Raw genomic sequence first — 5,614 nt, forward strand, 5'->3', positions numbered from 1 at the left:
CAGCTCTGATACTCTGCTCTTCCTGGGGTTCTATTGAACAAAGTCTTAGATGCTGTGCCATATGGGTGGTGGCTGGGTAACCTGGACTGGGGTCCTTCCATTCATCCATTACAGCGAGACTCATCCTAAATGTCACAGCTGCATCTTCACTGAGCACACTTCTCAGAACTCTAAGGAAATGACTTAGAGGTCAACTTGCAGAATTGTTTCCATACCACCTCTGATCTGATCTGTCATCTATGGGTTATTCCTGAAAAATATGAAATATGGCCCCTAGTTCTCAAAGAGTCCAGGTCCTGATGACCTTGACAGGGAGTATCAAACACTTCCTACTTAATGTAGGGTAAACTTGCCCCTACTCTCAGCCACACTCTGGACAAAGAAATTAGGCTCTTTTGCCTTTGGTGATGTTTTTTAAAGCCCTCACAAGTACTTGATCATGGAATTCTTTGCATATTTAGTTTACCCTAAATTACTTTCATCAGTAGAATCTTCTAAATACATCTTACCAAAAATGGAATATTCCACTACCCTTACCATTCAATTTCAGAGCTGTGGTTGAATGTCTAAAATCAAGATACATAGCCAAGCATAACCAAGTGTGTGAGGGAATACAAGCATAGCCAAGTCTCCAGGGAATACAATGATCCTGTGCATGGGAGTTGAAGCAAATTTGCAAATCAGGAAAGTCTGAGGAATCTGGACTGAATGGGGGATCTTGGGCAAGTGAAATCAAAGAGCCCAGAATTCTTTGTTGTTTGTTTTCTTCCCGTCCATCCCCTGCCCCCCTCATTCTTTTGAGTTTCTTTAAACACAGTTCTCAAAGCATTTGAGTGAAATTGGGCCTCCTTTGGTAAGCAAAGGACCTGAAAAGAATATTTTTTAAATGAGCAGGCAAAGTCTTCAGTTCATCCATGAAACAGGATGAATTTATCCTTATTTTGAAGCACCTAATATTTTTCACATAACCTAAAAGCTAGAAGAACAAGAGTATATTTGTGGTACAATGTATTGTCACTTGCCGATAACTAGTCAAATACCGTTAACATCTTGTAATAGCTTGAAGAAATAGTCTTTTTTAGGCTTACACTGTGTAGTTCTTTTCTCATTCTTTGCTATATATAATACAAATTACCTAAAGACTGAAAAATCCACATTTAGGTAAGCATTGGCTTAATGAATTCTCTTCAGTTCTAATACTAGCAGTACAGAGTTACAGAGCATAATTTTAACACTCAGTTGTAAGTATCAAACTTCTAATAACCTGGAGGAAAATGGGTATTTTTGTCTTTTTGTTTACTATTGACAACTAAATCTGAACAGTTCTGCTAAGCACTGATACATTAGAAAGAAAGTAAAAAAACTTTATTTTTACTTGTTTTTCATTTAATAACATTTTACACACTGGCTGTTGATCTTCAGAATACCCTGGATTCAGTAGAAAAATGTTTAAATGAAGTTTTGTGCAATAGTAACTTCTTGGAAGTCAAACTTTAGATTGTAAAAATTACATGGGAAACAATTTTATGAAAACACTTAGTTTTGAACAAAGCACTGAATTACACAAATGCAGAATGAAAGCAGCATTTTAACTCCACCACATGTCATCATAAAAGGTATAAAAGTCACCTAACTTCACTAGCCACAGTACACTTTTTAAACAGGAGGCAAAAATATTGTCCATAATCAATATCTCAACTCTAGGGCATGTTTCAGATAGTCTTCAACTTCATGCTTTAATAGACATGAAGAGAGTATGATAGAGATCTGAAACATGATCTGTGTCCTTCACAACTGTAGTAAGGAGGTGATCGCTTTCTGCAAATCTGATCCCTGCCTTGAGCAGCTTTCCGTCCTCCTCCACCTCCTCTTCTGTATGATCTGCTGTAGTAGTCCCAGTCATCATAGCCTCAATCATATCCTCTGCCTTAGTAATCCTACCAGAGTGAGCTAGAACAAGTAGGGCTCCCCATATCAATTCTGGCATTGTGGTATGTGGTCTTCTTGTTATGGAGAAATCAAATCTGATCCTACAGCCATCAAGCTCCATTCCATCGGGACACTCTTTAACTTTCTTATCATCTACAGTCTCAAAATTCATGAAGGTGAATCCTCTTAAACACCTAGACTGCTAGTCATATGCAATAGACACAGCAGCACTGGGGCCATATTAAGAGAACACTTCTCTTAGATCTCTTTCAGTAGCGTATAATCTCAACCCAAATACTTCAAAACAACTGTTAGGGTCAGAATTTGCCTGATTCCCAACATGACACCTGAGAGTAGACTTGGAAGAATGACTGTGGCAATGCCATCTGTGATGACTTCAATTGTGATACCTATGATGGCATCATCTACGAAAGCTGATCAAGATAGTGATCTTTTGCAATGCCTTAGAGAACTTCTTCTGGATCTAGACCTGAACTTTGATCTGGAATGCCTGAAATCTTCCTTGGAGAGAGATCTTGCAGGGGTCTGCATGCCTTACATATTCCTCAGATCCATGAACACTTCCACTTCTGGGAGCAGAAGGGGATTCCGCTCATCATAGTTCTGCTTGCCACTGTTGCTCATGACTTCTGGCTACAGTTGCAGGACAATGTGCTTCATTCAAATCAGTCAGCTACAGAGCTTTGTGGAACATACTGACTGCTTTAAGAGCCTCTCTGAAACCAAGCACTCCTTGCTGCCTCCATACAGGCTCTAACCTGCCTTTTTGTTTTCAAGAGCTCAGCTTTTAAGAATGTTTCTCTTCACCTTGCAAATACCAAGACCAAAAAAAAAAAAAAAATCTCACTGCCATGGAGTCAGTTCCGACTCATAGTGACCCCTCCTTGCGTTTCCAAGGTGGTATCTCTATGGAAGTAGATTGTCCAGTCTTCCTTCTGAGAAGTGGCTGGTGGGTTTGAACCGGCAGCCTCCTGGTTACCAGTCAAATGCCCTAGGCATTACGTCACCACCAAACCAAAAACCAAACTCACTGCCATCGAGTCAGATCTGACTCATAGAGACCCTTCCTTGGGTTTCTGAGGCAGTATCAGTATGGAAGTAGATTGCCCAATCTTCCTTCTGAGGAGTAGTTGGTGGGTTTTAACTGCCAGCCTTCTGGCAAAATACCTTAGGCACTATGGCAAACCTAGAATATATACATACAGAGAAAAAGGAAGAGAGGGTTAAAGGGAGGGAGGGAGAGAGCAAGTGAGCGAGCTTTGGTGGTGTAGTAAGACATTTAGCTGCTAACCAGAAAGTTGCTGGTTCAAATCCACCAGCTGCTCCATGGGAGGAAGATGGGGCAATCTACTTTCCTGAAGATTTACAGCCTTGGAAACACGATGGGTGGTGTGTTGACTTTTTTGATACAATTCATAAAATGGGGAATGCTGACCATAATGAGCCAAGCAGATCCTTCTGCTGGGAGTGGGGGGTAGGAAGGAACTGGGCTAGGGAGTTAGGCATCTCATATACCAAAAGCAATGGAAGTCAGTGAATACTATATAGAAGGCAAGCAAAGTTCGCCTGAGTTCTTCTATCCCTGGACAACTCTAGGCCACGGGATTCAGAGTCTGCTGAACTATAGCACTTTCTTCCTAGAGGGCATGAGATATTGAAAAAGCCCTGGTCCCCTCTGGTATGCAGCTGTGAAGGAGGGCTGAATCAGCTAGTGTAAGAGAATACTTTCAGCTTTTACCTGCAGTGGCTATCTCTCCTCTTTTAACCAGAGCATCCATTTTCTTCTGGCCTTTCACTGTGCTGACTTTAAAGCTGCCTCAGAGCAGGAGCACCCTATTGCTCATCCCAGCATCCAGCTCTATTCCTGGGGCAGCTGCACAGGACCTGTCTGGGCCTGGCAAGAGGGCATCAGCTCAGGCTACCAGGCTGTGAAGAGCATCCAGGCCTCTCGGCTGTCATCTTGCAGTCTGCATTGTAGCACTGACTCATCTTTCTCCTCCCACAGCTTGAAGCAAGCTCTGCTTGGTGTGGGGAAGAGCATCAGCCCCTCTGCAGTCCACGTCATCTTCAGGCTCCTGCCCTCAAGGCCAGCAGCAGAGACTTTGCAGCTGGTTTCAGCTTTCCTGCTCCACAGGTCATGTAAATACAAGCTAGTGTATCTGGGGAACTGATAGCTCAGTGTGATGCAGCTTAAGTTGCATTTTGGGTGTGGTGGGAGATGAAGCTAAAGAGCAAGGTGGATGTTGGGGATTTACTCAGTAAAAGGTTGTAACTAGGGTAACATTTTAGAAAAGTATTAACTTTGCTTTCCTTTTTTCTCCTTTCTGGCTATGTGACACTAGTTTGCATGTGGAAAATTATGATTATTCTAGAAGAAATACAAAGAAGAAAACATGGATATTCACCTTTTGACATTCAAAATAAGATTATTATAGCTTTGTTGGGAGCTCTGGTAGCATAGTGGCTAAGGCACTTGACTGCTAACCGGAAGGCTGACAGTTCAAACCCACTGGCCACTCCTCTGAAGGAAGATGGGGCAATCTACTTCCGTAGTGATACTGCCTCGGAAACACAAGGAGGGGTCGCTATGAGTCGGGTCCGACTCAACAGCACATAACAACAACAACAACATAGCTTTGTTGAAATATGGTGTTTGACTCCTAACCAGAAGGTTGACGGTTCAATCCATCAGCTGCTGTGTGGAAGGAAAATGGGGCAATCTACTTCCATAAAGATTTACTGCCTCAGAAACGCAATTGGGATTGCTGTGAGTCAGAATTGACTCGATGGCAGGGAGTTGGAGGTCTTTTTTTGCATATATTGAAAATGTACAATTTGAAGAGTTTGTGCATCTGTATATGTCTGTGAAACAGTCATCACCATCAAGATAATGAACATATCCATTCAGTACCCAGAGAACCACTGATTTACATTCTGTCACTATAATTTGCATTTCCTGTAATTGTGTATAAAGGGAATCATATAGTACATGTTTTTTGGTCTACTTTCTTTTACTTTGCATAATTATTTTGAGATTAATCCCTGTCATTGCATAAATCAGCAGTTCATTCCTTTTTTGTTGCTGAGTAATATTCGGTTATATGAATATGTCACAATTTGTTTCTCTACTTAGCTATTGATGAGCATTTGAATTGTTTCCAGTTTTGAGTTATTATAAGTAAAGCTGTTATCAATATTCATGCACAAATCTTTATGTGCACAAATACTTTTATCTCTTTAGGAATGGAATGGCTGAGTCATACGGTAGGTTTATGTTTATCTTTAGAGGAAACTGCCAAATTGTTTCCCAAAGTTAACCAGTAAAACTCCAAATCAAACTCACTTCTGTCGAGTCTGTTCCAACTCATAGTGATCCACATTGAGTTTCCAAGGCTGTAAATCTTTATGGAAGCAGACTGCCTCATCTTTCTTCCACAGAGCAGCTGGTGGGTTTGAACAACTAACCTTTTGGATAGCAGCCAAATGCCTTAACCACTACTTAGCATATTACTTAAGATATTGCTTCAAAAAAACCAAAAACCCAAACTCACTACCGTTGAGTCGGATCCAACTCATAGCGACCCTTCCTTGAATTTCCGGGATGATATTGCTATGGAAGTAGATTGCCCAATCTTCCTACTGAGGAGTGCAAAATAATTATTTC

At 41.2% G+C, this 5,614-nt stretch overlaps 1 pseudogene; it reads right to left on the reverse strand.

Annotated features, from left to right (window-relative positions):
- Positions 1-1,736: 1,736 nt before the first annotated feature.
- LOC103195677 lies at positions 1,737-2,574 on the reverse strand (annotated as a pseudogene).
- Positions 2,575-5,614: the final 3,040 nt, after the last annotated feature.

The sequence above is a fragment of the Orycteropus afer genome, unplaced genomic scaffold (assembly GCF_000298275.1).
Source record: "Orycteropus afer afer isolate SDZICR_OR568_19922 unplaced genomic scaffold, OryAfe1.0 scaffold00058, whole genome shotgun sequence".
In the NCBI taxonomy this organism is placed as follows: Eukaryota; Metazoa; Chordata; class Mammalia; order Tubulidentata; family Orycteropodidae; genus Orycteropus; species Orycteropus afer.